The sequence below is a fragment of the Astatotilapia calliptera genome, chromosome 14, assembly GCF_964374335.1.
Source record: "Astatotilapia calliptera chromosome 14, fAstCal68.1, whole genome shotgun sequence".
Taxonomy (NCBI): domain Eukaryota; kingdom Metazoa; phylum Chordata; class Actinopteri; order Cichliformes; family Cichlidae; genus Astatotilapia; species Astatotilapia calliptera.
This window is the reverse complement of record NC_137435.1, coordinates 26,832,777-26,840,699: the sequence shown is the minus strand read 5'-3', so window position 1 is coordinate 26,840,699 and position 7,923 is coordinate 26,832,777.

Below are 7,923 nucleotides of genomic sequence, written 5' to 3'. Positions count from 1 at the left end.
CCTCTACAGCCTGGTAAAAACATCAGCAGAACGTTTCAGTAGTGTAGTCTAATTTGGTTTTTTTTTCATTTAATAATAGAATCCATATTATATCAACAGCTACATTCACTCTGGGGCGAAACTAGTGAGGGAGACCATCAGGACCAAGCTGGGTTTCTAGGTCCAGAGGTTTGGAGAAACTTCTTCCCTTTCTTTCATCACAGCTGTCCTGTGCCATAAGTTCTGTTGACCCACTGTAAGAGGCATCATTTAAGAAACACCAGGACCACTGAAGCTCATCACACTGATTAAGCAGGACTCATGAGCTTTACCAGCAGCTCCCTCACAGGGAAATCTTCAGCACTCCTCTGTAGGCCCGCCCCAGGAGATGGATGAACCCAGCATTTCATGAACACTGTGATGGAGACCTTTGGTTTGTGTAATATTATAAATACTCGGATACTCCCCAGAGGCTCCAGTCTTTTACATAAAGATATTATATTCAGTCCTGTAGAAAGTTATATATTTAAAAATATATTATTCTCTCTGGTTACTCTGGTATGAATAACTCTGAATCACTTTATGGTAAATAACACACCATCTGCAAAAAACTGTGAAAGAATTCCAGATGACAAGTTTGTAGTTCAACATACAAGTGACGACCTTTGACCTTCATCAGGTTTTATTTAATTGTGTCAGAGAAACTCAAACGTGCTCTTCATGCAGCTGAGTACATCAAGTGTTTAAAACAGAAGCTTTGCAGGTCTGAGATTAGCAGCTCTGTGAAACACCAAACTGAGGTCCTGTTAATGCTAGTGACACAGTTACATGGATGATTAATCCTTTTATTTTTTTGTCCTTAACTTTATCAATAAAACAGCTGCAGCTTTCACTACAGCACATGTGGTACTTTAACCTTTGTACTGTTTTCATCAGTTCATTTTGCAGTTAACATGTGAACATGTTGGATGATCTGTCTGCTGTCATTGGGTGGTGCTGAGGTCTGAATCTGAGGGCAGCCCTTGTAATCACAAAGAGAACAGAACCATCAAACTTAAATATAAATTTTATCCCTCAAAGTTGAAATAAAGCTGATTCTTCTGTCCTCACACACTCAGGATCTGAAGTTCTTTTACATTTTTTCAGTATTACAGTACACTACAGTACTTTAATCCATAGTTCCTGATTAATGAGTTACTGAAGTACAAGCTTTTAAAAAAATGTTACTGTCTTTACAGATGTGGCAAGAGACTGAAAACATGCCGTTTTTTGCACATCTTTAATATTCAGCTCTGCACAGGAACTGAAGCAGGGTGCAGCCTGTTGCTTTTACAGTATAATACTTGTAATAAAAGTACAGTAACAGTAATTAGTGACTGAGTAGCCCGGAGCGTTTCTCTTGATTTCTTTAGTCAGGGTAAATTCATTCACCTGCACGGGTTAGCTAAACGAACCACCACAGCCGAGTGCTCATTTTAGCTAGCTAGGTCTCAGGACCTAGCTAAGGACGGTAGTTACAGATTAGCTTACAAACACGTTTAACTTACCGAAAAAGTGCAGCGGGGCCTCGGGTCCTTCTGTCGGGTAGTCCAGTTTACTGAAGAACACCTCAGGCTGTCAGGTTAAAACACTCGGTCGTGTTTTCGTAGAGTAAATGCTGGCCCTCCTCTCAGAGCCTACGTTCTATCTGCTATTCCCGAACAGAGATACGCAAGTTTCTCCGTGACTGCAGCTGTCAGTCAAAGCTGTTATGATGACGTTTCACCCCAATTTAACATCACCGCGGTAGGAATTAGAATCAAACTTATGGGAAAGGAGACCCCTTTGGACATCAATCAGCATGATGAGAACTATTGAAAACAAAAGAAAGAATCTTTGGAAAAATATTATCTGAGGAGAATAAATTTATTTTAGTCGGACCCCGACTAAAGCACATACAGAACCAGAAACACCTTGTCTCAGCAACATGTCAGCTAGTTTCTTGATGTTTAGATTTCCTTTGATCTCTTCTTTGAGTTTGTTTCGCAGGCAGAGAAGATGAGTGAGTGAAGCTGTGGGTGTTTTATAAGGCTGAAGCTGCCAAAAGTAACTGTTCTACAAGTCTCTCTGTACTTGGCAAGATCACACACAAATATAGTATTACATGTATTATTACGTGCCGTATTACATCTTCTGAAGAAAACTGTATGCAAGAAAGCATAATTAGTTTTAACATATAAATATATTAGATAAAAGCAATTTACTGTATATGTAAAATTCCCTTTCTTCAGTTTAATCAAATATGTGTTTGTCCAAACCTACTTTCAAACTCTTTCATTTGCATTCCAACTACACACATGTAAAGTTTTGCTAATCTTTGCTTGTCTACCACATTAGCAAAATCATCCATAAAGGATTTCAAAAGTACTTCTCCCTACATTAGATGTCTTTAAGACCTGCATTTTGGCAGAATGACAGATTTCAGTCATAGAGTGAATACAATACCAGCCTTACAGTTGCAGTTAATGGTTATAACCATCATTCTCTATCACCAATGAAGATATGCTTTCATCTTTTTACAGGCGAGTTGAAGGACAGGATCAACAGCACAGCCACACCTCCAGATGAATGATTTTTACAGGGAGTCATGTATGTTATTCCAGTAAAGGTATCTCAAGTGAATGGTGGTCTTTTGTAACAACCACTATAGGCAATGTGCATTCTTCGTATTACACTCATTTCAGATGTTTAAGTTTTGATTACACCAAATATTAACTCACACTGATTAACTGATTTCATGATGCATAAAACAAGCTTTATTTAAATTTAGCGTTATTTAATTTTGGGTTCCAAAATAGCGCTCTTTAGATATTATTGAAAACCTCATAGATGAAGAATTTTGATGTGAGATTAAGTATGCTAAGTATGCATGCTCAATTTAGGTTAGTATAATGATTATACTATCTTCTGGTATCTGACAACTAAACTGGGGAAACTGACAGAGCAGTCTAAGCCCTAAAGAGTATTTTATATGCACATACATAGGAGCCATAAATATACACAACACTTTCCTCCTCTCCTGAAGAAAACAGATATGAAATAATGAAACTCTGCTGATACTCCACAGAAGAGCAGTGTATCAGCAGTAAATAAATCTCAGCAGAGAACACAAACTTTTTCTGTATTTTTCAACTTTTCTAGTTTCTGTATAATATCCTTATATTCCACTGAACCTCAGGTCTCCTCAACTTTATAAAGTCACTAGCAGGTTTTATAGGACTGTATAAGACTTACAGGGAGAGGAAGGATATTCACACTTTGACCATTTTCATACTCGATACCAGCATCTGGTGATCTTTCCATCCAACCATCAGTCACACAAACATCCACACCAAGATAGCGGTTAATCATTATGCAGCAGTTAAAATAACTGTCACGCTGCACACTGACAGCTGCTGTCATACTCTTGTTTTATAAGCACGGGTGTCTACACGTGGACAAAACACCCCTTCTGTTTTAGAGAAATGGCACATATTAGCCTAAGATATGATGCAGCAGAAGCTTGGCTTGTGTGTGTGTGCATGTGCGTGTGCACACACTCATATATAGTTAAAGTCACACATATGGGTTGTTCTCCTCATTTACTTTGCTGTTTGTTCCCCCACAGGGGTGTAACATCTGTGCCATGCTTATGGGGGAAAACGGCATAATGGGAGCACTTAGATAGGCCACCTGCATATTACGGCTTGTGCGGCCATTTGTGGAATAACAGCTACAGACATATGCACGCCGACAATCACACAGTGAGAACAACCACAACACCACAGTCTAATTGCTTGATGACTTTGTCTCCCAGGAGGTTGAATAACTATATCAACATGGGCAGTTCTTTGTCATGCCACAATTTAGTGGGCCTGATTTCAGTGAGACAAACAAAACAAAACAATATAAAGATTTCTTTTCGATCACTAAAAACAAATGCGTTATCCCTTTGGCAAAGGAACACAACATAGTGTGGGTAAGGTAGATGTTTTGGGAAACACGGCACAGATTATCACAGTCAATTGCGTTTATTGTTTATTAGAAAAGTTTAGCTATTTTGACCAGGATTCATAATTTTTTCTATTTAATTAGCCTGTTGTAACTCAGCAGCACATGGGATCTATAAGACTGTTGCCACTATTTAACAAACAAGCTGAGTTGTATTGGAAAATTACATTATTGCTTTGTGCCATAGTTGACTTCAGCACCTTGGAGACATTCTAGTTATGCAACAGTGGGATTACTCAACAATGGAAAAAGACAGAGAAACTGTGGCACCAACAACATTATGAGTCCAATACATATAATTAGCTGTGTTGGTAAACTTTTATCTGCCTGCTATTGACACTTTTTTTCTTAAATGACAGTAGGGATAACATAACTACTGGAGTGAGTGTGACTCAGGAGGTAGCACAGGTCATCTAATAATCTGAAAGGTTGGTGGCTTGATGCCTGTCTGCTGCAGTGTGCATGCCAAATATCAAATGTAGTGCTAAGCAGAATAATAATGCACTATAATAATATTTTATTACAAAAAAGTAAAAATGGTACTTTGAAAGGTTTCTGTTGGGTTTTACCAACACTATCTTCCACCTGACTTAGGTATCACTAAGACTTTCATTTTAAATGCAAAAATCTAGGACAACAGGTTAATTATTGGTGCTACTGTCTGAGTGCTCAGTACCATGTTTGCATGGACTGTGATTATATCGCACCTTTAAGCTACCAACTGAATGTAGGTACTTGTTAGGGAGGCAGACCCACATTAAAGTAAGCAAAGTGGTAAACTGTGGAGTCCTTAAGAGCTTCTGTGTCACAGGAGTTACGTTGAGTGTGAATGTATAAAGGTACTTGTTGAAAACATTAAAACAATGGTTATATTATAGTAAGCATAATGATGGTAAGTAGCAGGATCATAAAAAGGTGTTCACAAAGGCCACTCTGCACTCAGTGGAATATTATTTTTACCACCTGGTATTAATAATACCCAACACTACAACAAGGTATTTTGCCAATTGTACATATGCGTGTAAGAGTATGTTGTAATAGCATATACAAAATGCAACTGGCTATGAAGACTGAGAAAATTCATGACTGTTTAGAAAATCTCTCAATCTAAGAAACTCCACAGAAGGATTTTGACAAATGGAACCCTGCTAAGAAGAATCAACAACCACATCCACTCTCACAACAAAACTTAACAACATTCAACCCATGTGCACATACTACATGACAATATTTGGAGAGAGCTCATTTGGTAGAAGCAGAGATACAGAATTCAGTTAAGCTATTTGGCAGAAAGAAATCCGAATTTGATAAGAATTAGGACATGACTCCCAGGAATCTAGATGTTGGTGGTGGTGAATATGAAGATGGAAGCTAGAATGGAGCTCTGAGTGACTGGGATCAGGCAGAGATGCAGGGGAGGCAGGCAACTTTATAAAGTCACTAGCAGGCTGCCTGAAAGGAAGAATTACAGAAGGGCACTGAGATTTAAACTACGCAGAATGAAGGCTGATTGGCTCAGGAGGTAAGAAAAAGATTAGACTAGAACAGGGGTCGGCAAACCTGGGCACGTGTACCACAGCTGGCACACGAAGGGTTAACTGGCACAACATTAGCTGGACTGGCTATCTGGGCCGATGGTGATTTTTCGTTTTTATGGGCCGAAGATTTTTATTTATTTATTTTAAATTTAGTAACGGTATAAACAATGAAAGGTGGTGGATTGGCCAGATGCTGGCAGATGTGTAAAAATAACTCTGTTGTTTGGTGGTGACTATGGCGGAGCTTCCACAGAGGCCAGCAGGTGGATGAGGGAAAGAGGAGGCAGGAGGCAGAGACCCGAGGCAGCTGTCAGTCCGAGTGTCAGGTGAACTGAACTTCAGGTAAGAAGTTATGACCTGCAGTCTATCTGGGTCAGATATAAACCAAGTTTAGGTGGAGTTTATTTTTGTTGTGCTGACTTTTTACAATCAGTTACAATAACTTGTCCTGCTTACTAGCTAGCATGACAGAGTTTCTATACAGCTGGGTGGGTGCTGTGATGTTACTGATAGTGAACTTTATTTTATTCATAAGCTTAGTTAGTAGAGTTGCCAACCGCCCCTTAAAAAATGGAATGGTCCCGTATTCAGAGAAAATATGTGTTTTGTTTTGAGCTGAAAAGGAAAGCAGTTTATCCCTTACTTCAGCTAGAATGGAAAAAGACACAAAGCTGGAGATATTGTGCATCTTAAGCTGCACAGCTGTCTCTTCTTCTCTCATTCTCTCCCCCTCCCTCTCCTGTTGCTAGAGGAGATCATAAAACTGATCAATGATCAGCTGATCGGCTTTTCTCTCTTGTTTGTTTATCGCCCATTTTGCGCCAGAAAGAGGAAATGCTAAACAACAGCAGCACGTTTAAGCTTAATTAGCTGTTTGAAAAAACAGCGGCCGACAGCGCTGTAAACAACGGTAGACTTGTGTGTAACAAGCAAGCGAATAATGCAGAAAACAGATTTTTAGACGAGAAACTGTTCTTGAAGTACACAGAGAATGCGAGAGAGAGAGAGAGAGCTGTGCATGAAGTGTGGTGGAAGCAAAACAGCAAAGTAAGAGGGAATTCGTGACGATGTTTTTGTGAAGCGTAGTTTGGATCTTCTTTTGCTGCTGGTTCGGTCAATAATGTTTGGAGAGAGATAAAACTAACAGCTTTAGAATCAGCGCAAAAAGGGCGTAAACACAAAGCGCAGACCGGTGAAACATCGGAATCAGTGGGCTGTCGGCTTTCAGCCCCGACCGTGTCCGTGCCGTCGGGTGAGAAAGGCGACATCTAACTGATTCTGATCCGTCGGTGGGTCTGAGCTTTGTGTTTACATCTTTGTGCAGAATCTGTGTATCTGCTCTCATTTACCGTTTTAGCTGTTTGGTGGTTCTTGAAATTTTCTAAGGTTTAACCTGAGATTCTGGCGTTTCCGGCAAAATAAATTAATATTAAAAAAAATCGAGTCAGGATTTTAATGAATCGATATCATGTTATCCAAGCCAGAATCGATTTTAATCGATAAATCGATTATCAAAACCCACCCCTATTTTCGAAGTAGCTGAAAGCTGGTAACTGTGAAGGGGCGGGTCTAGCAAAGTTTTGCCAGGGGGCCAGGTAGGGCATTAACAGGGAAAGGGGGGCACAAAGAAATACCTTTCTTTCTTGTTCTCATTTAAAATGTCTAGCTTTTAATAAATAATTATCTGAAGCTTATAACCAAAGTTTTTATCTGATGTAAAATGTATAGAAATCATGCATATACCAACAAGACTGTACATCACTGTCACAACAGCATTTGTTTTCATTCAAAGGCTTTATGGCTTTTCCTATAATACCTGGTGGGCCGGTCCCTAGTCAAAATGCCCGGGTCGATTTTTTGTCCCAGTCCAGCTCTGGGCACGACACGCAGTGAATTAATCTAAGGAGGTGCATTAAAAAATAAATGGCCGGGCCAGCGGTGCACATCGCAAATTAGCTCGCATAGACACATTAGTTGTGCCGCTTCTTAATGACGGTTCAACTTGTAATTGGCTAAAAATCACTGAGAGGGATGTTGCTAGCTGGCAGTTTTTTCAAGCGATGTTGAAATTTCCACATTCCAACTCTTCAAATGCTTCAGGAGCTCTCCGCTCAGCGCAGCATCAGCACCGCGGAAATACACGGATACATCCATAGACTCGAGACAGAATTCACTATGCGTCTTCGGGACTTTCTGTCACGGTCCGCTGTGACGGACTGAGTGGAGAATGCGTGTAATGGACCCAGGTGCGTACACAAGTGAACAGACGGGAGTGAGCTTTAACAGAAGGCGAGCCTTTAATATAGCTGAAAACAAGGTGTGCAAATACAGCAGGGATGGCGTGGCTAAACAAAAACCTAAACTGGGAACAAACTAT